Raw genomic sequence first — 25193 nt, forward strand, 5'->3', positions numbered from 1 at the left:
TTATTTTGGGACTATGGGCAATAAATGTATCAATTAAAGGCCTCGGGCTTTAAGGGAATATGTTTTAGACCCTATAGGATGTTGATGATATTGGTTATATGATCTAAGCCCTTGGTTTGCGCTTTGGAACCTAAGGGTAAAATGGGAAAAGTTATATGTTAGGCTTCTTGCATGGATTATGGTTTTTAGTTCAACATGTGTTAATCCAAAATTAACTATATAGAAGTGTGGGGCTCGTCAATACCTTTTCGTGGATATAAAGATTGTTGAAAACAGAGTTGAAACGAAGAAGTTATGACTGTTTGAAGTTGAGGTGAATTTGGGAGAAAAGCCGTGGCAACGAGATGGGGATTAGAGCCCACGGCGTGGGGATCAGTCAGGCCCAAACCCATGATCTTTTTAGGTTTTTTCAACTTATTTATGTTTAATGTCTCACATTTTAGGGCATTTTATCAGCCTCTATCACACCCTCTCAGCCTCCACGCAAACTCCAACCTCCATTTTTGCTCTCTAAGCTTTTTGTGTTGATTTTTGGAGATTAGAAGAAGAAGAAGAAGGTGACTTCAATACTTGCATTCCGTAAGAAAATCTTTTCATCATCTTGTTATGCATCTTCTGGACTCTTGTAACTTCCCAAGTTCCAAGCTTTTTCGTTTATTGTGCATAGATCTAGGTTTCTATACCTTATTCTTCATGTTAGGACATATTGGAGTGTTAGGATTTCATAAAGTTACCAACTTTATGAATCCGCAAAGTTCCTTTGTGCTTTGGAGTGTTGGATCTTGAGTTTATAGAGTTTTGAACTCTTACATGAGATCTTGGCCCCATTTACTCTACATTGACCTAATAAGAGTTTAAGACATGTATGTCTGGAAAGTATGGATGTTTATGCGATTAAAAGGTGCTAGAAACGTTCTGGATTGGGGATCTAGTAAGACTTCAAGGAAAAGTGATTAATGGGTTAAACCAAGTCATGTTTTTATCCTATTTAGACCTACAAGTGAGATGTCTATCTCTTGGAGGGTCTAAAGGGATAAAGTTGGAAACTTTATCCACTTGGACCTTAGAAAGGACCAGATCTGATTTTTGCAGCCCTTGAAGTTGGAAAGAAAAGTGAATTAATTGTTTAAGCTGCCTAGACCAGTCTCCACGGCATAGCTCAGGCTACCACGCCATGGAGATTGGGTCGAGGCCATTAGTTTTCTTCTTTAGTGGTTATGGCGTGACGACATGCTGTAGGTGACTTTGAATTTGACTTTTAAGCGCAGACTTTGACCAAGTTTGACCTAGGGACATTTTGGGTATTTTAAGTTGTGGTTTGAGATTTGGTGAAAACCTGTTGTATAGATGACCTGTAGAGTTGGTATTTGGAGCAGTGTGTCGTCCAACTATTTTGTCAGAATGTGAGGTGAGTTTCCTCACTGTACTCGTGGGTCGAAGGCACCAATGGCGGCCCATTTGATTATGTGTTTTGATATATAAGATGTTGCTATGCTATAGTGATCTGTTAGATCTGTATGATATGTTTGCTGGTTATATGTTATCTGTTGCATATTTCAATATAGTATGGTTGGGTTGAGGCAATACTGCTATGTACGGAGACCAACAAACTTGGGAGCAAGCCATATATAAGTTGAGGGCCAGAAAGACAATCCAGACTTATGTTGTGGGATCGGGAGCAAGCCCGACATAAGCTGAGGGCCGGTAAGGCAAGTCAGACTTATGTTGTGGGCTTGGGAGCAATCCAGACATGGGTTGTGGGCCAGAAGGTAAGCTAGACTCATGTTGTGGGATCAGTGGTAATCCAGTCTGATGACTGTGGACCCAACATGGATGCTATTATATGTTGTGTGGTGGTACTTTGGGGGAACTCAGTAAGCTTTGTGCTTACAGTTTGATTTCATGTTTCCAGGTAGATCAAATGATCATGGCAAGGCGAATGCGTGATTGTCCACGTCATCCTTCAATATTTTGTTGATCGAAGATTTTGGGATACTCTGATTTATAGTTAATGGCTTTCAAAAACTATATTTTGTATGACTTATGGTTTATAAAAATGGTTTGAAAAATGAAAAAATTTATCATGATTTTGGGATGTTACATATTCATCCCAAGCTAAATAACCTTTAGCTAGCCCCAACGTATAATCATTAAATCTTAAATTTGCAGGAAAGATATGTATAGATCTATACGAGTTCATAACCCCACCTACGGTTGCTAGCTACAACCTGATGGTCAAGTCGAAACAAGCATAACTTTCTAAATTTTGGCGACGTCCGATGAAGCGTCGTGTCATGGAGTACAACAGTGATAAGCTCGATTATAGGAACTCAACGTAACATTTTTAACCTTTAACTATCTAAAATTACTATTTGGAATAAACCTAAGAATGTAGTGATAATGTACACAAAATCAAGGATGCGAGTTTAAGATCATAACACATCTAACACAAATAAAAACTCTATAAAACGTTTAAAGCATATAAACCAATGAACTCACCAACATTATGTTGACCTTTCAAATCCACATGTATTCTCAGGAGAATAAGTTTGGAAGATGATGGAAGCACGGCTGGAAGCGTATGTGTTATGTTGCTTTATTTTTCCTTTGTAATGTACTCGTACATCAAACACCTATGTAATATTTATTACTTAATAAATGAGAAGTAATGTTTGTGTGACATTTCAATGTATATATATTTGTATCTGTAATCCAACATCCTAACATCGCACAACCCGACGTTTCCGTCACCTGTTGGGGGTGTGGTAGACAATGGTAGTTTGATAGGCATACAAAACATGATGGGTTTCAAAATACCTATAGTTTTCTAAAGGATGGGGTGACAACTGGATACACGTGGGGTTTAAAAAAAAAGAAACTACATTGTTTCTGAAGCATATTGATTTTGAGTTGGTAGTCAAGAGTAGTCCATTTATGTTTGCATTGGAGGTAGCAGATGAGAACGAATCAGGTGGGTAAATTCCATCTGCAATTCATCCTTTGGTTAATGAATTTATGGATATTTTGCCTAAAGAGAACCCACCTGGATTACCATTAATGAGAGATATCCAACAATGTATTGACTTTATCCTAGGGCCTTCTATTCCAAACAAGGCAACCTATCGGATGAATCCGAAAAACTATAAGGAGCTTCAATGACAAGTGTCAGAATTGTTGGAGAAGGGTCTGATTCGGGAAAGCATGAGTCATTGTGTTGTTCCTGCTATATTAGTTCCGAAGCATGGTGGTGCGTTTCGTATATGTATCGATTGTCGAGCTATTAAAAAGATAACAATCAAATACCATTTTCCTATTCCCCGGTTGAATGTCTGTTACATCAACTACATGACACAGAAATGTTCTCATAGATCGATTTGAGAAGTGGAGATCACCAGAATTGAATGTGGTCGGGCGATCAGTGGAAGACGACTTTCAAGACTTGTGACGGGTTATACGAATTAATGGTTATGCTATTTGGATTATCTAATACCCCAAGTACGTTTATGCACTACAAACCAAAGGTATAACGCCCGAAGATCTTGAAGCGGTGCAAGCGTTGAAGACGAAGATCGTGAAAATATTAAGGGCAAGTTTTTAATAGTTAAGATCGTTTTATGCTTTTAATTTATTGTAACTTTTTTTTGTGATATTGTAGTGTTTTCATTTTCCATTTAAATGTTATGGTTTTATGTAAATAGTAAGTTTTTATTTAAATGTTATGCTTTATAAAATTATATAATTTATATCTATGTTTATTTAAAAATGAAAAATAAGAAAAACGAGAAAGTCGAAAGAAAAAACTTGCAAATTAAAGTGTTGTGGTGGTATAGTGGGTATTTCCATCAATAGATGGTGTTGTACTAAGAGCGTTGTGGAAAAACATTGGTGTAGAGGGGTGAACCATACCTATAATATGATTAAAAAAGACGAGCGAATAGGTATTTGTCATTATAATGAAAATAAGAATTTAACAAACGGCGAAGGAGTAGGTATTTGTATGCCATTGTAAATGACGGACAAATGGAAAGTATATGACTGAGTTTGACATCAAAACCATCGCGCTGGTTTTGTCGAACATATCTTCAATGCTCAAGTGAATCCCATTGTCGATGCTTTTGAGGACGACTTGTTCGACGATATAGATGATGAAGCGGACATGTTTGTAGATGATTCGGATGAGGATTATAATGAAATTATAAACGACAATGATTAAGCGTCGCATATTATTCTATTGTTCGATTAATTTTTTTTCTTATTTCTATCTTTAATTTAATTTAGTATGTATTTTTTTCATTAATGAAGTAGTTTCTTTTTTTTACTCTATTCTCGTTGACCGCGATGATGAAGGTACAACATCCAATTCCAGGGTACCAAAATGTGAAATTAGTAGAGAACATAAGGTAATTATTCTAGACAATAGATTTTATGCGGTTCACTCCATGATGTAATCATCAGAGGTGTTATATACCATTTGAAGGAGTATTCGACTAGCGCCTCAAAATCCTCGTGAAATATTTAACCATCCTCACACATCATTGTGGAACTCCACTGAACGCGCTTTTGTGTGCTAAAGAGACAATTTTCTTTAATTAGAAGTGAAACTGAACTGTTTTACTCATGTGAAATTCGATCACAATTATTTTTGGCTTGTTGCATCCTTCACAATTTTTTGCTTAAAGAAGATTGTGATATAAAACTTGAAGAAGTGACACGTGATGTGTCAATGCTACACGCCTACACAAGATCAAGGATATGGACTACGTAGGGAGAACAAATCAAGGCGTCAATAGCGAATGAAATATAGAGTAAATATTTGTTGTATCCCAACAATGAAATTAATGTCTACTTACTTGATGCTTAATGTTTGATTAATGCTTAATGATTGATTATGTACAAAAATTCATAAAATCTTATATTTACAAAAAATATAATAAATTTGTTAGCAATTTTATAAACAGCAGTTAATTCTTTTTCTCGGTTGTACAGACGATAACTAATTATTATTATCTTCTACTCCCTTCCAGTTTTAGTCATGTAGCCACCGCTTATGTGTTAGATTAAATAAACATTATCATGCATATATTATTAATATGTTTTTATTATATTATATCTTTAAAAAACGTTTAATTTTATTAATTAAGTATTTAAAATATCTATGACGAAATTTATAAATAGAACTCGTGATTGGACCGACAGTATTGGTCAATTTAGACCTAACAAAACAAACAAATAATTTATATATTTTAATTTTCAAAACAAAACATTGTGATCTTTTGATGGATAAAAAAGTTGTCTTTTATCAATTAGAAACAATTTAGGGTAATTAAAGTTTCATTTTTGTCCGTCTTCTTTATAGTGCAATAATCTTTTTATTTGGTCCCACATATTGTTTGTCATATTATATAAATTTTGTCCTTGAATTTAGCCTTCGCGATCTGTGATTATTCATCAAAACTTATGTATACCACTATAAGTCATATTGGGTATTATGACATGGAAATTTTTATAATTTATATATAGAGTGTGATTTTCAAATTTGAACAATCTATATATCGAACGGTGACTATATCAAGTGGAACATAAAAATAAAAAATAAAAATAAAGTTTTGATGAAAATAACTATATATAAGAAGGCAACCAAAAAATAATGTTTAAAAATGCATCTTGCTTGGTGCAAGACAACACAAATTCATACGGTTAGATAAGGAAATTAATAATAACATCGTTAGTATAAACATATTGCAAGATGTTTATAGTAAGAACGATACACTATTAGCAAATGGTAAAAATGCATTACCCAAATGCATTAAATTAAAAGATATGAACCATATGAAAGAAAAAAAAAATTATGTGATATACTCCAATATGTATCACAAGTGTGGGGAAAGCACAATTGCTATAAAGAAATGGCTTATGTAATGTAAAGAGTGATAAATATTGTCAAGAAATAATTGTGAGTTGATGAAAGTGCCTTGCTATAGCAAACTAAATTGTAAGGTAACTCTTTAATAGGGAGGAAGTTATCCAAGCTTTGCTTGCAAGTTTCTATGTTTAATAAACAAGTCATGATAAGATTGATATGAAATTTATACTATTAATTACAACATTAATTAAACAAAAAATGGTGAAAATAGCAGAGTACGCACTATGAGTACTCAAAATGGGAGAAAATATACAAATGGTACAAAACTTGTATTACATGTTGTATTGTGATAAAATCTATCTTGATAAAAGTTATGGTACCTATTAGAAGTAAAATGGTGCAAAAAGGTTGAAACTTGGATTTCAATTCAAGGAACAAAGTACGTTGTTATAGTTGTGAAATTGTTGAAAAATACAAGATGTAGTGGAGATAAACTTAGAAAGGAATTTATATGTATGAAATGCATCAGAAACAATAGTAACATATGACTTGTCATATTGAAAAAAGATTAGAAGTACAAAGCCAAAGTACATATACTTGTATGCAAATTCTATGTTACTGTGATATAAGTGAAAGGAATATTATAAATCTTCCATGACAAAATTACCTTAAAAGAAAATGGCCCTTATTTATCTTAAGGGGTAGATTGGGAAGAATAGAAATGTTTGATAATAATAACGATCAGGATGAATATATTTATACCAAGTTAACGAATCAATATTTGGAGAATGAATAAAGTATCATAAACAGTATGTACTGAAAAAAATTTAGCCCATGTGTATGGGATAAAAATAGTGAAACAAATTAATGGTATTTTTATGGGGAGAAAATAACTCTAAAGAGTAAGAACGATGATTAGAAATGTGTATAAAATTCAAAAATCATATGCTTATCAAAGGATAATGATGAAATTGAATTAGTTTGTACACGAGTACTAAATAAATAACGTTAAGGTAGTAAGACTATCAAAAAAAACTTTAAAGGTTGGAATTTAAATAAGACAAAGTGAAATTATATTGATAAGCACAACAAACATGCTTATTATAGTGATTTTGACAGAGAAACATTTTAAGGGACAAAATTTTGTAACATTCAAAAATTTGGATGTTTGAAGATAAGAAAAAAAAAAGGAAATAAATAAACACGGGAAATGCTAAAACCTAGATAAATGGCAAAAGTGTCAAAATGGTAGAATATGTATTTTACATAACCAACAAGGTAAATGATGTTAAACATGTTTTTCATATGAAATATTAGGTCGATACTCGTACATTATGCAATATAAAACTATATAGTTGAAATATTTTTAAATATATATTTTTTATATATAACAATGAAGTTAAAGTTAATTTTGATAAAATAATTTTATACTAAGTTGAATTAAAACATTGATTATTTTGAACTATATAATAACGTAAACACTAATTAAAATTATATAATCTCAATTGTTTCAATGGTTTATATGTGTGAGTTACTCATAAATAATATAAAAATAATATATTGTTTAGTGTTATTTATAGTTTTTGTTATGGTTAATTGACTTTTTTAAAAAAAATATTTTCTTAACCTTTTAATTTCTATCGTTATAATTATTTAAAACATCATATATTGTTTTAATTTATAAAGTTAACAATATAATATTAAAATATAATATTACTTTTAACAATTGTTGTTGTAAATTATTTTTAAGATACTTATTTATAACTATTAATGATTATAAAAATAGTTTTAAAATTTTTTTTCTAGTTAATTTGGGATTACAATTTAGATTTTGCATTTAACATTATAATTTATAGCTTTCAATTATTTATAAAATAATCTCTGAATTTTTTTCTTTTAAATTTAATTAAAATTTCGATTTAAGTTAACTCTTTAACGTTATATTTCAATTATAAAAATAAATATTTAATACAAACTATTCAAAATTTATAACTTTAAAATAACAATGGTTCACATACAACAACATATTCAAACTAAATTAAGCATATAATATATTAAAAATTAAAAACGTAATTTTATGTAATCGTACAAGATGTTATTTTAATGTGGAAGTTTAGTTAATTAAAAAAAAACAATTTAGGTTTTTCATTTATTCAATAATATTAACCAATTTAAAATCATTATTTAAAAGAAATTGAAAACTAAGATGACAAAAACAACTTACCAAGTTAGCAAAATTACAATACTTGTTGTTTAAAAACTCTTATTAAATATAGTGTACATACCTTAAATTCATAGACAAATCCTAGCAAAGTATATGTGTGTCTACTGTCGATTCTTGCCGAATTTGGGTTCAAATGGTCCTCAATCTTATCAAACATAGTACATAGCTGTTTGTAAGTGAAATCTCATATCAATCTGCCCCATGGGTACTTATGTCAAAAAATTACACTTAATAAGTATATATATCATTTTGATTTAATGTGAGTAAAAAAACTGTTATACCTATTAAACTCTTGTAAATTAGAGACGAGTGTCATATGTTCATTAGTGACTGAATGTCGCAGGTATTTCCTTAAGAATCTTTGCTCTAACATATTCAGCAGGGAGACTCTCACCACATCTTCATTGCTTAATTGATGAAGTGAGTTATTGAACACGTTTGTAAGGTCATCCATACTCACCGAACATGGAAATGACACAAATGAAAACACACATTCTCTAAATGCTGCAAAATCAGAACTGGGATGGAAATAATCCCCGAACCACAAGCCAGTGACCAAGTAGAATGCTTCATGTCAAAGCAACCCGATAGTCGCCAACCAGAAATAAAAGCTCTTTTAGGTGAACTGGATCAAAAGTATGAACTTCCTTGCACATAAGATAATGATATAGTAAAGGGTGACATTCGACACCCGTTGACATGTGCATATAATCACCAAAACATGATTGCCTAAACATCGTCGCACAAACTGGTCGGTTTTGTAAGTGCGCCATGATTTTGCGCCCAAGTTTAGGTCTACAAGTTGTAGTAACAATTGTTGTGTATGTTGTATCGTGCTACAATCAAAAGCATTATTAGTTAGGGATTTTTGCATGTATGTTCCAGAGTGGAATTAGGATTTTTAATTATATTCCGAAATTAAGGTTTTTTATTGTATTCTGGAATTAGGAATCCGGAATCCGAAAATCGGGTACGATATTCTGGACCAAAATTTCGGACAAAAGTTTCGGACCTAGTTCATTGTATTCCGGACTTGATTTCTGTGTTCCGAACTTGTTTTCGGATTCCGGACACGTTTTGGAGGAGCAAAATTTAGGGTTTTTTTTATTACAGTGTATCATGTAGTATATATGTATAAGTCTACGTAATCCTATAATTTCCTTAACAAGATTAAAGTTCACAGAAAACCCTATAATACCTATATAATTGCGCAAACTAAGCATTTTTTAATGTATAATCGCAAATAAATGCATTTAATTAGAAACAAATTTGAAACTTACAAATATAAACTACATGTCTTCACTGCTATCATAAGACATTCTCAGTTGCAGAGGTGTCCAGATTGGGATGTCAAAGCTTAGTCCGAAACAAGGGATGTCGAACTATAGTCTGAAACGGGTTAAATAGTATTTATAGTTGAACCAGAGTACCGGGCCGGAATTACTACCCATTTACCCGAATTTGAAATCAGGTCCAAAACAACTCATTCCGTGCCAAGTGGTTATTTTGCCGAAAAAAAAGGTTATTTAAAAAAAAACAACAAAAAAGGTGGTTAGATTACTTATTACTCAATTTCCCTATGAATATTTCACAATTAAAACACTATATGCAAAAATACATATTTGTATATTGTAAAATATATTTTACAATAAAAAACATGTATTAATGTTTGCATATAATGTTGGAATCCTAAGTCGATGAGGACTTGGAGACCAAACAATCTAGTTTATGGAAAGTTTAGTTTATGGCAAGTTGGTCATAAGTTTCCTAGTCTAATACAAGTTGGCTTGTTAGGCTATATATACATGTTCATAATCGAGTTTATGATTATGAGAACAGATTGTAAAAACATTGGTTTTGAGTGATTTTCCAATTAATCAAAGAGTTATTTTGGTTATTTTGTTTTGCATTCTTGTTTTTTGAACTTCACTTGGTATCAGAGCGAGGTGAAGACTGTGTCGGTTTGGGAGTCGGTTTCAAGAAATCCGTAGTGTTTCGCTATGGGACAGACGCAGCGGGAACCGAGTTCGGTTTAAGGGGGTGTGGATTGTTTTTGAGCACGAGCTGAAGCATCTCAACAGCAGCCCTAATTTTTCTTGATCAAACTTGTTCTAAGGTAGAGAGAGACTAACCGAAGGCACGGAATAAACGGACGGGAAAACGACAAAGCGGGTGACTTTGATTCGGTTCGTTTTGCGGGTGACGGAAGACGGTAAAGGTAGTCGTGACCTTATCTTGTTGTTTAGCGGAAAAGTGCTCTCGGAACAAACTTGATTAAAGAGGTCGGGGTGGTGAAAAGAGATAATAGGATGTTGATCTGGGTTGAAGAATTCTCTAGAAGAACTTAGAGATTCGGGGGTGATTGTTGGAATCCTAAGTCGATGAGGACTTGGAGATCGACCAAACAATCTAGTTTATGAAAAGTTTAGTTTATGGCAAGTTGGTCATAAGTTTCCTAGTCTAATACAAGTTGGCTTGTTAGGCTATATATACATGTTCATAATTGAGTTTATGATTATGAGAACAGATTGTAAAAACATTGGTTTTGAGTGATTTTCCAATTAATCAAAGAGTTATTTTGGTTATTTTGTTTTGCATTCTTGTTTTCTGAACTTCCTATAATACATATTTAAACTATTTTCAAACTTAGTGTTTATTAATAAGATTTTTTTAACCGTTTTTTATTTACATTTAGATGTGTGTAAAACTTACACAAGTTGAGTGTTTATAAATTTACTAATCTCAAGGTTTCTAAGATATATATTGTTAACTTGATGTTGTTTACCATACATTTTTGATATTTTATTCGTTGTAAAAGTAAACTTTCTATAAATTACCTTAAAGTTATGAACATAAAGTCGTTATCACATACGTACTCATATACGTACTTAAAATATGCAACTATTACTTACTCATAACCGTGACAAAATTAATTAACTTTATAAAGTTACATAAACGTTAGATAAATAGATAGTATGTATATCAAAATGAAGTTCTAACCATTGTTGCTATCAAATCTCGTAAATATGAATTATAAAGTTCTGTTATATTCTTTCCCATGAGAAGCGGGGATCCAAAGTGGGCATCAGGCACCGGCTGGGACATGACCAAGTTGGGTATGCAATTCCTCCCCCGTCGTGGACTCGTCGAAAGGTTGACTTCATAAAATATGAAAACTATGAAAAATGAATGAAGAGTAGTTTGGGTAAAAAAAAAGCATCTAGTAAAAAATAAAAAGAATTCAATGAAGATAGATAAAAGAATGACAGTTGTCATATAAAGATGGGATGTTTGGTTAGCTTGTCAGGAAGGCATTGGGGGGGGGGGGGGGGGGGGGGGGGGTATCCGAAGATGCCCATGTGCTCTCTCTCACCTTATCTTTTGGGAGCCAAACTTGTTATCCCTTTAGTTCGATTTTTGGAAAACATGTTCCTTAGATGTGAGTCATGATTCTTTCTTGAGAAAAGAAAAGAATGAAAGATGATTTACATAAACTCGATCCAAGGTAATAAATAATATAATGACAGTAAAGACAAAATTCGTTGATGCATTAAATGAAACATGGAATATGGGATGCTATCTCCTTTGCCATCAATGAAACAATCCATTAACTTTGCAAAGAAAAATGTTTTTGATTTATCGTGTTTCGAGTTTACTCACATCACGCAACATCCATGAAATTTGGTGTGCGCGTGTGTTGGGGTGCCGGGGAATAAGATTCAACTACAACCCTAAACTTTTTAGTGCTAGAGAACACTACCCCACAAAATATAGTAGGTAAGGCCAATACATGTCCATGAATATATGCTTAAATTTTTTTTTTCAAAAAGGATATTCCCACGGTTCACAATTTTTGTGAATGTATAACGTACAGGGAGCCCAAGTCTTATTTGTATGCCACCAAGTGGCCAAGGTGATGGTTGAATATATGCTTTAATCGTTTACCTTAAAATGGAGAAAAACTTCTCTAAATACATTTTGTGAATTTGCAAATCGGTTATACCATGAGGTCTTCACAGGCGAAATGCTTATATTTTGTAGATCGTTGAATGAACTACTATATTTATGTCTCACGAATGGCTCGAGAAACTATTTTAACCCATATCGACTAAATTACCATTTAGTTATTGATAGGGATAATTTCACGAAATGTATTATTCATTTTCATATTATATTGCATTATAAATTGAACATTTCGGAAAACAATACTTATAAGTTGCAACGATGTCATATCTACGGTTCTTATTTTCATCTCTTATATTTTGAGTAGGTTTAGCTTTGTACATGTCTGCCCGTGTCGCTTTCTTTTGTTCAACCTTCACCTGTTGGTTGAAGTTGTTGACAAGAGTATAGTATCTTAAAATTTGAGGACGATCATGAATGAGAAGAGTGGATATACCATTGGTCGTGTAGTGATAAAAAAAGTTATGGTTGGTGTGACATCCCCAAAATCACGGCCAGAAAAGACCGATTTTGTTTATGCTTTATAAAAATCAGAGTACTTCATTTTATAAAAAGGTTGCGAAATTTGTTCCCAGAAAAACATGGTAAATACGTTATTAAAACATTTTCGAGGAAACGTATTTATTTCATTTTAAAACGTTTGGGATGTCATCGTTAATACCGAAACATAAGCACAAACAGAACTTACAATGATTTACACTAGTGATCTATATCTCTTTAAATCTCTCAGTGTAATGTCACTTCACTTCGTCACCTGTGATATACATAAACTGAGTGGGTCAGGTTGGGAAACCTGGTGAGTACATAGGGTTTTCAACCCACAATAATATAATTATTATTTTTAAACATCAAACAATCAACCCAATTACCCATTCCCGTTATCCTCACATTACGTCCCTAAAACATCTAACACAAGGGACCTAGTCAAAGGACTATCATTGGGATGGAGTATACCTGGTGAGCACACAGTTCACACAGTTCGAATAAACACACAGTTCGAATAAACACACAGTTCGGTTAAACACACAGTTCGAATAAACACCTACAGGTTGCGAGCCTGCTAGTGTTCCACTGGACTGTCTAGAATAGTCCGTGGTCGTCATCTATACTCCGCTAGATGACTAGATCACCAAGAACAGCTATAACGAGGCCTCTCATTATTTTATTTTGTCACACAGCAACTATTATATCTACCCGTGTTTTACCCAGCACATTATGTAGATATAAAATACATATACAGTTTGAATCACTGAAAACATGTATAAAACGTTCTTCCAATATAGATAGCAAGTATACAGATAATATACACACACAGCACGTAAAATACTTCATATCTATGTGTAAGCTGAAAGTAACTATGCACTCACCTGAGTAGGTGGTGACTCAGCACTCGGACAGCGCTTCGATACTCTCAAAACGATATTCCTTCGATAAAACCTAGTACCGATACCACTAGGGTTTAGTTTAACGATAACCGCGACAAATTAATTAGTCTGACTATTATTAAGCGTTAATAACGCTCAATATAACTCATAATAATAGCCCAAATAATTATTTTAAGGACCTAATAACATTCCTATAATTATTTGAAAGCTATATAAAAAATTGCGTAAGCATAGCACACTTACAGCGAATTTTATCGAAAACCGGGACTTAATTGGAGCAGCGTTTCGAAACCGAAAAACTCCTTTTTCTCGGGACTCCGGGAGCCTCGGGGCTTCCCTAGGGTGCTAGGGGTTTAACTAGGGCTTAGGGGAGGTTTGGAACTCTAGAGAGAGAAAGAAACTAGAGAGAGAAGTGGAAATTGTGTGAAAAATGTGAAGGCCCTCGCCCCTTTTTATACCCTGCGAGGCCTCGGACTACGCTGGGCGTAATCCTTGGCTACGCGGGGCGTAACTTCGGATGGGGCTGCCACATCGAATCTAGCTGTCTCGCACTCGGAAGGGATAAGACCGAAGGGTACGCTGGGCGTACCGAACTCGGACGCGGGGCGTAAGGCGAGGCTTCGTGGCATGATCCGAAGCGAGATCTGAATCATCATCCAACGGCCCACAACGTGCCACGTCATCAATCCTCATCAGCCTTCGCAAATTCGATTATAAACTTTAAAAATTCGTAACTTTCGCGTACGAGCTCCGTTTTCGACGTTCTTTATGTCCACGCGAAGGTGGGAACGTACTCTACAACTTTCGTTTAGACTTCGTTGGCTAATTTTGGCGCGATTTTAATTTTTTTATATTATCAACGGGCCGGGACACGATTGGTCCGTTAAATCCTCATAACTTCTTCATCCGACATCCGTTTTCACCCATATTTTTCTCGTTACGCTACTCTCAACGAGACCTTCGATTCTCGTTTAGGTCGTGTCAGCTAAAAACCGCTCGATCTAATATTCGAATTTCGGGCTGTACACTGCTAGTACGAAACTTCGAAAAATCATAACTTCTTCATACGAAGTCAGATTTTGGCGTTCTTTTTATCGATGTTCTTAGTTTAACATATTCTATGACTTTCGTTTAGATTGCTAAAGCTAAATCTCACTCTATCGTAAATTCACTATTTACGCTTCCCGGTATTGTGCCGGTTCCGTCGCGAAACTTCAACAGGTCATAACTTCTTCGTTATAACTCGGATTTCGGCGTTCCTTATATGTACGGAAACCTTGTGACATACTCTAAAACTTGGTTAAGATTATTTATTCTAAATAATCTTTTGTCGAAAAGTCGTTTTCGACCCCTATTGCCTCTAAATTGACTAGCCCGGATTTGCGGGCGTTACAGTTGGTGTCATCGTTGGTGATGGATAGTCACAAAGAACCATCACTATCATCCATGAAAGAATATGTAAAGAATATGAAAGTTGTTGCCAGTAATCAAATAGCTTATGATAGTTAGATACAATACATAAGAGCGGAGGGTGTACCTGTGGTTTGGTTTGGGCATGAATGACCAAAACTGCACCTAGGAACAATACATCCTGGGTGCGGTTTCGAGCATGTAGTGTCCCTTCACTTCCCTCTCCCTCCTCTCCTCGTTGGACCAGTTTGGAAAATATTTTTTTCTTCTTCCCAACGGCTAGTAATAGAAGCATTTTAAAACAAATTTTCCCAACAACCGCAAGCACTATACAACTTGAGGTCGAGTAGTGACATGATGATCTGTTTGACGAATTAGATGAACATTCAGATATATTAGTCGAGGACTCGAGCAAGGCTTCGGATAACGAGCACAATGACTTAGAGTGATTTATTCTTTTAATAATGGTTTATTATTTTTATTATGTAATTTGTAATTATATATGTTTTCAACGTTTTATTATGTAATTTTTATTTTTAATGAGATATATTTTTTTTAATTTTTGTGTTTATCAATCATTTTTTGATAAATTCTATTTATTTTTTGAAGTCATTAAAATTAAATTAATTTTATTTTTAAAAAATAAAAGTGAAAGGAAAGTCGGTGGGAAGGTGACGTGACACAGAAAAACTGAAAGTTAAAAGGTGAATATACTCTTAGGTGTAATATATATATATATATATATATATATATATATATATAATGTTAAAAGGAAAGTCGGTGGAAAGGCAACGTAACATAGAAAAAGTGAAAGTTAAAAGGTGAATATACCCTTAGGTGTAATATATATATATATATATATATATATATATATATATATATATATATATATATATATATATATATATATATATATATATATTACACCTAAGGGTATATTCACCTTTTAACTTTCACTTTTTCTATGTTACGTTGCCTTTCCACCGACTTTCCTTTTAACATTTAAAAGGAAAGTCGGTGGAAAGGCAACGTAACACAGAAAAAGTGAAAGTTAAAAGGTGAATATACCCTTAGGTGTAATATATATATATATATATATATATATATATATATATATATATATATATATATATATATATATATATATATATATGAAAAAGTTAAAGTTAAAAGGTGAATATACCCTTAGGTGTAATATATATATATATATATATATATATATATATATATATATATATATATATATATATATATATATAGAGAGAGAGAGAGAGAGAGAGGTTCAAATGTTTCTCACATCTATTGTGTGCTACAATGCACCAATAAGAATTGAGTAAACATTAAATGTATATTAAATGATATCGATATTTATAATTTCTTTTTATGGAAACTAATTTAATTCGTCATTAATGTCAATAATAATATTCTTTCAGAATGAATTGATATATAAAATAATAAGAGTGTATTCTAAGAGAACGAGAGCATATTCTACTAGAATACACCTTCATTCTTCATATTCCATACAACTTTATTGTATTTTAAGTGAGTGAGTCCTGAAATAATGTTATTGCTGACATAAAAACCTAGATACGAATTCATTTTTAAAGAATGTTATTGCTGACATTAATGACAAATTTAATTAATTTCCATAAAGAGAAAATTAAAATTATGAATATCATTTAATATACATACAATTATGGAAACCATTTAATATCTATCATTATTTAGTTAAATAATAATATTACTTTACTAAATTCCTATTGGTGCATTTTAGTACACAATAAATGTAAAAACACTTCAACCTAGCCCTATATATATATATATATATATATATATATATATATATATATATATATATATATATATATATATATATAAACGAATGGCCGTACGTTGCACAGAAACACCTATATAGTTGAAGTTTTTATAAATATATGTTTTTTTAATATAACAATAACGTTGTTAAATTTGATATAATAATTCGTATACTAAGTTGATATAATATATTGATGATTTTGAATTATATAATAATTTATACATCTATTATAACTGTATAATCTCAATCGTTTGAATGACTTCTATCCGTGAGCTACACATGAATAAAATTAAAGATAACATATGGTTTAGTGTTCTTTATAGTTGTTTTTATTGTTAATTAATTTTTTAAATTTTATTTGCTTAATGTTTTAATTTATATCATTATAACTATTTAAAACATCAAACATTTTTTTTATATTTTAAAGGTAACAATATAATCATTTATATATAGTTATTTTTAACTATTGTTATTGTAAGTTATTTTAAGCTAATTATTTGAAAACTTTTAACGATTATAAAAATATCTTTAGGAAATATTTTAATTAAATTGAGATTACAATTTAGTTTTTGTATTTATCACTTTTAACTATTTACAAAATATTCTTTGGTTTTTTAAGTGGAACAAAAATTTATATTTAAGTTGACATTGTAATGTTATATTTAAATTAATAATTTAAGTATATTGTGCAAAAAGTTCTAAAGTTGTAGCTTTAAAATTATAATTGTTTACATATAACAACATATTAAATCTAATAAATTAAGTATAATATATTAAAAGTTAAAGAAAAAAATTTATAAGTAGAAGTAAAGATATTATTTTAAAATTGAAATTTAGTATATTTATGATTACACTTTATGTTTGATATTTATTTAACCTTATTAACCAACTTATAATCATTATTAGAAAGACACTACAATTAATTACTTTAAACTATTTACAAAATATTTTTTGGGTTGTTTAAGTTAAACTAAAATTTATATTTAAGTTGACCTTATAATGTTATATTCAAATTAATAATTTAAATATTTTATACAAATTGTTCCAAAATTATATTTTTAAAATGATAATGGTTTACATCCAACAATATATTAAAACAAATAAATTAAGTATAGGGTTTATGTCATTTTTGGTCACTTAACTTTTAGTTTTGTGCTCATTTGGTCACTTAACTCTTTTTAAGTTTTTAAAGATCATCAAACTTTTGGCATTGAGCTCATTTAATAACTTAACTTTTGGTTTGATCACTTAACTTTTAGATTTTTACTCATTTAGTCACATAACTTTTAAAATTGTGCTCATTTAGTCACTAAACTTTTGAGAAAATTTAGAAGTTTAGTGACGAAATGAGCATAACTTTAAAAGTTAGGTGACTAAATGTGACCAAAGTTAAGTGACTAAATGAGGACAAAGCCGCAAGTTTAATAACTTTTTAAAACTTAAAAAGAGTTAACTGACCAAATGAGCACAAAACCAAATGTTAAGTGACCAAAAATGACCTAAACACTTAAGTATAATATTGTAAAAGTTAAAAAAACATAGCTTTATAAGTAGAAGTAAAGATGTTATTTTAATATTAAAATTTAGTTTATATATGATTACACTTTAGATTTGATATTTAGTTAATCTTATTAACCAACTTATAATTATTATTAGAAAGAAACTGAAAAGTCATGGGAGTTTCAAATGAATGTGGTGAAAGGAAAAATGTTTCCTTTATAATATAGTATATGATGATATGATATTATATGATGATATGATATGATATGATATTATATGATGATATGATATGATATGATATGATGATATGACTTTACCACCCTATAAACACCAAACACATCCAACATACTTTTCACACCAATTTCTATATTTTCTCTTAAAAACTCATTCAACCATAATGTCGTCATCATCATCTAGTTTATCGGATTTGATGGTGAAAGAAGAGACAACATTTGTTGGTTCCATCATCAAAAAAACAACGTATTTCCAAAACTGACAAACTTAACTTCACGTTCATGTTTTCAAACGATTGACGACAAAAAAAAGGAAAAGTTTAAACAGTAACAAGTGTCAGTTAGGAAGGACGTTGAGCAAACATTTTGTGTACTCAAGAGGCTTTGAAAAGTACTAAAAGCCAGGACACAGACATATGAAGTCAAAAGATTGCAACACATAATGTATGCTTGCATCATATTACACAATATCATTCTACAAGATGAAGGAAGAGTGATATGCCATTACGACAAAAACAAAGTTTTGCTAAATGTTGAAGGAGTGGCAGTTGATACGCTAAGTATAAGACCAATAGAAGAGAAGCATATGATTGCGACATTCATCAATCCCTTTGTTCAGATTTGGTGGAACATATTTACAGGGTTAACATACAACTTGAGGTCGAGTAGTGACACGATGACTTGTTTGAGAAATTAGATGAACATTCAGATATATTAGTCGAGGACTTGAGCAAGGCTTCGGATAACGAGCACGTCGATTCAGATTGCTTTATTCTTTTAATAATGGTTTATTACTTTTATTATGTAATTTGTAATTATGTTTTTCTACGTTTTATTATGTAATTTTTATTTTTAAGTAATGAAATATTTCTTTTTTTAATTAGTTTTTGTGTTTATTAATCATTTTTTAATTAATTCTATTTATTTTTTGAATTATAGTCACTAAAATTAATTTAATTTTATTTTTAGAAAATAAAAGTGAAATTTAGTTAAAGGTGACTATTTCATGAGTTTTGAAAAGTAAAAGCAAAGTAAGTGGAAAGGTGGTGTGACACAGAAAAAGTAAAAGATAAAAGGTGAATATACCCTTAGGTGTATTATATATATATATATATATATATATATATATATATATATATATATATATATATATATATATATATATATATATATATATATATATATATATGACAAAACAGTATAAATGGTCATTGTGGTTAGCTGAAAATTGTCACTTTGGTCTAAAAAGGTTTGGACTAGCACCAGAGATCCAAACTTTTCATTTTGTTGCGAGTTTGGTCTAATTTGCAATGAACTTTTCTCAATGACGATTTTTCCCTTATTTTTCTTTCTTTTGTAGTTTTTTATTATTTAATTATTTTTTTATTAAAGGAAAAAATTAATAATAAAATTTGCATTTTCTATTTTTTTTATAACAGAAATAAAAAAAATAAAAAATGCAAACTCTCTCTCTCTCTCTCTCTCTGTGTGTGACATCCCCATTTTCACGGGCATAAAAGACCGATTTGTTTATGATTTATTTTCAAATCGGAGTAACCTTTTAAAGAAAAATGTTGCAGAATTTATTCCCAGAAAAACATGATAAATATGTTATCAAAACATTTATGAAGAAATGTATTTTATTCATTTTAAAAGTTTGGGATGTCATCGTCAATACAGAAACATAAGCATAAACAGAACTTACATTCATTTAAACTAGTGATCTACATCTCTTTAATCTCTCGGTGCAGTGTAGCTTTGTATCTACACTTGTGATACAAACAAACTGAGTGGGTCGGGTTGGGAAACCTGGTGAGTACATAGGGATTTCAATCCCACAATTAGGGTTGTAAACAAACCGAACGAACACGAACGTGGCTTGTTGATATTCAGTTATTTAAGTTAGCCGAGCAAATGAACGAACACGAACGGATAAACGAACGAGTTTTCTTGTTCACATTCGTTCGTTTAACAAATTGCATTGTTCATGTTCGTTCGTTTATGTTCATCAACATGCTAAACGAACATAAATCAACAAAGATAAATAAACATTATTTAAACATATGTGAACATAAATGAACATATGATATAGTAATGTAATCAAATACAATTAGACATATATTAACATAAAATGAACTTGTATGAACGAACATAAACAAACGTAAACAAACAACATAAAGGAACGTTCACGAACATAATTGAACAAAGGAGACCATTGTTCATGTTTGTTCGTTTAACTAAACGAACAAAAATTTGTGTTCATATTCGTTCATTTATTAAATAAAAGAGCATAAACGAACTTCCTGCCAAATGGTTCACGAATAATCCGTTAAACGTTCAATTCGTTTACAGCCCTACCCATAGTGTTATATCATATATATATATATATATATATATATATATATATATATATATATATATATCAGAACTCACAAAGTATACAATTTCACCATATATATATATATATATATATATATATATATATATATATATATATATATATATATATATATATATATATAAGCAACTCTTACCCTGCCGCGTCGATCCTCACAACCACTACAAGAAAAAGACTATTTTATGACGTGCAAACCACGACACTCATTGATTTATGTTACGCAAAAGAGAGTGACATTAAAATAGTGTCATGTCTTAAAAAAATTAAGGATTTAGGTCACACATTATTGTGTGCCCTTAAATTAGTGTCACAAGAAAAAAAAACACGGAGGGCGCTATATCTTTAATGGGTGTCCTCTATAGTTGTCGCTTTATAATATTAATGAAACACGTGTTAGATACAGGGGAAACGAAATCCCCAAAATTTTGAAAACCCGTCTTGTACTTCTTTTCTACCTTCTTTCTATTTTTCATCTTCGCAATCGAGAAATAGAGGGACGATCATCATCATTTGTTTTTGATCCTCTAATTTTATGAAACGGTATACTCATTATCGTCCCGTTCCATGATTTTTTTTTTTTGATAAAATAGCGGTTTAATTGGTTGATAAATGATAACAAATAGGTATATAGGGTGCACACACTGCTACTCAATTCATGATGCTCGTTTAGTCCGCTTTCACCATCGAAAAGAAGGTATCTTGGGTGTTCAATATATCTCGTTTTTAGGAATCATATATAACTCGATGATTGCACTGTTCAGGTTTGTTATACTTTTCTTCACCTCCCTCCGCTTTGATTGCAAATTTGTTTGAATTTTTGGAAACTGGGATTAGATTACAGCTTTTCAGTGTCCGATCAAAATCAGGAAATTAGTTGATTTTGATGACATTGTATTGCTCTATACCTACCTGTATTGCTCTACTTAATTGTTGTCTATTTTTACTTTTCCTTTTTGTGTGTTATAGATCAACATTTTGGTTGAAAAGTCTTTATCTACCCCTCACTTAAATCTCTCTAACATAGTATACCAAGAATTTAGCCATTGCCTCTTTTATCATTTTTTTATGTTCAGTAAAAAAAATTAAAAAACAAAGCTTTTGATTAATATTTCCTGTAATTTTTGTCCAAGACTTGGAATATTAGGCATACACATTTTTTAGAATTCATAATAATTAGAGAGTCCTCATATTTGGGACGTTGTGCAAATATGACTTGTACACACTACATAATATTATACAATACATAACACATAAAACCCAATTATAAACTTTCAAGTGTATATCCTTTTCACACTTTTAATGCAGGATATACTTTAATTCTACTAATCTTTTTTAGTCAAATCATTATCATATATTATTCTAATTACTTCACTACATAACACATGAAAACTCCATCAAATCATCTCATAATCTTCAATATGATCTAATTATCTTGCTGTGTTTGTGTGTGTGCAGATGGTGGCAGGCTAAGAGCCATTATAAAGAAAGATAGCCAAAATTGGAATTGTTATATATATTCATATTTTACTATTTTATCACTTTTAGGTAATTTAAGCCTCACCCAAGATTCATGATTAATTAAGAAACAGGAACTTGTGATATTTATTTTCCTAAAAGCTCCCCATTTCCACATGTGCAAGTTGTGGGTCCAACAAAGATGCTGAAGCAACTTACGTGTCTTAAAGCATGTAAGAAACTGCATAGTATGGACGCATTAACGGACAATCTTGTCCCTGATACATTGGAAAAAGAAGTCGATGATGAACAAGAAGTTGGTAAAATAGTGTAAATTTATTTCATTCACAATCTCTATTTACTTAATTCGTTTTTTAATTTAATATTTTTTAACAGGATTCGAGTATGTCGAAGAACAAGTTCAATACATACCTCCAGAGCTTGTTGGATTTGGAAATAATTCAACTAACTTATATTATTTTTACACAATCAAGTTAGAAAAAGACTATGAATATGAGATTCCACTATAAGATATTGTTCTTGCAGTAAGCACAAAGTTAGAGTTTGACAATGAAGGGTCGACCTTTGATCTTGAAGCTGATAGAGGAAACATTTTTGTTTCTTTGACTTATATTGGAACTTCTGATATTACTCCTGAACAGGTAATTGATAGCTTATTTTATTTCCTTATTTTTATTAGTTTATTTTAGATTTTTAGATCTTTTTATCATTAATGCATTGTATTTTATTTATTTTTCTTTAGTATGGATCGTACCGGGTGCTTGTTATGTTGCATGAGATATTTTGTAGGTTTTTCGGTGCTTGTTGTTGTTGCGGGTTGATTGGAAACGGGCTTAGTGGGCTCCTGAGGCATTCTTGGGCTTGGCGGAATCAAAAAAGAAGAATTGGGCTTTGAAAGTTATTAGCTTGGATTATTTGGGCTTGTGAAGATGGATCATAAAATTCAAATTTTGGGCTTTGAGTATCCATTTGGTGGCTAAATGATGATTGGTGCATTTCAAATTACATCGACAAGGAGGGGGACCAAAGGAATCTTTGGTAGTGGAAGGGTGGAGTGGCTTGGTGGACCAATAACATTACAGCAACATTTGCGCGGGTGGAATTTTCGTCGCGCGGGTACCCGCACAACTGCCCAGTTTGGGCATTTTGGTCATTTGGCACACCATAACCCTTGGGGATCAGATCTAGAGGCTTATACACGATTTTTCACCATTAGAGACCTGCAAGAGGCGATTTTGGGAGCTAGAAACCATTTCCTTTCATCTTTCCAAATCGTAGGTAGTTTATTTATGCAATTAGATTATTATTCTTGTTACTTTGTTGCCATGAGTGGCTAATACTCTCATTTGGTTGACTTTGGCTGAAAACCAATGAATGTTTGTGGGTTTTGAAGGATTTATGTTGATTATCAATTTATTCCATGTTTATGATTCTAGTTTGTAATTCTTATGCTTATTTGATACTTTGATCATGAGCTTAGTATTTGATTGAGCAATGGTTGATTTATTTCATTGATTTTGCATTGGATCATTGAATTTATCTAGAACAAAGGCTTTATGATGGTAGATATCATCTCTAGCTTATGAATCATATCTCCTTTGTGGATGTGTAAGCATTTGACATCCTCTAGGAATTGGGGATTCCTTCATTCTTAAGGCTAATTGATTTCTTGGGATTAATTGCTTCAATTGACCCTTGATCTTAATTAAGAAGGTGTGTTGTGGGCTTCCCCAACTTCCATACTACTTATGAGGAATCTTGGCATATCATGCTTCATGATTGCTATAACCAATTTGGGATGAAGGATAAGCTTTGTATTAAATCCTAATGATAAACACACAAATGTTCATTGTGTTGAATTGCCTTAGTTAACCAATTATTCCAAATCTTTGAGCATCCCATCAACTTGCTTAATTGCAAGGTTTTTAGTTATTCAAATATTTTAGTTTTCAAGTAATAAAAAAACCCCCCTTTTAGTTTAATTGTAGTTAATTAGTTTAATTTCACTAGTTCTATTGAATTGCATTGGTGATTGAATACAACCATTTCCCCGAGGATCGATACCCCTTTTTACCATTATATTACGTTTATTTAGCAATCAAAGGGTGTAATTTGCTTGGTGGGCTTGACATCCCATTAGTAATACAATGTTATTTAAGATCTTATCATAAAATAGCTATTATGGGTATTAAATAATGAACATTCCACTTCAATATGTTTTGTTTTCAGATAATTCTAACAAAGCAATTTCAATTGATTGTGTTGAGAGTACTTATTGATCGCAACATCACAAAGTTGCAAAATCCTGTTGATTTTTTAAAAATAAAAAATGATGATGATGTGGCATACGATTATTTGCTACTCCCATCAGGTGGCCCAGAAAAGCTCCAATGGTTGTGGAGTGGAAGGTAGTTCAGGCTGCCATGTTTGCATATGAAAGAGAAGTGAATGAACACATGTGTTATTGAAAGGGAATTAAGCATCAAAAACTACCCCTCATAATGGGCGTGTGTATTGCACCACTGGAAGATTACCTGGATTAAATGGTAATTCCCCTTTTAAAATAACAAAAGGAGGAATTGTTTCCTATAAAAGTTACTACAAAAAACTGTATGAATTCATTTGTATTGATTTATTATATTGGGGAAGGGTAAAACCGTAATAAAGACCAAAATTGCAAAAAAAAAAAGTTTGTATTGAATTCATTTGAGGGGTAGTTTAAAAGGGGAATTACCATTTAATCCAGGTAATCTTCCACAAATGCAAAAACCTGCTAAACTTTTTGGATAAAAAATATAATTTACATCATAAATGTTATGATTATTATTGTTGTTATTTTTTCAGAAACAAGCAGTGCAGGAGTCGTAAATGACTGCTCTGAATCTGAAAAAGATTCATTTATGTCATAGTATGCCAAATGCAGAT

The sequence above is a fragment of the Lactuca serriola genome, chromosome 9, assembly GCF_051521515.1.
Source record: "Lactuca serriola cultivar US96UC23 chromosome 9, Lser_US96UC23_V15, whole genome shotgun sequence".
NCBI classification, from domain to species: Eukaryota; Viridiplantae; Streptophyta; class Magnoliopsida; order Asterales; family Asteraceae; genus Lactuca; species Lactuca serriola.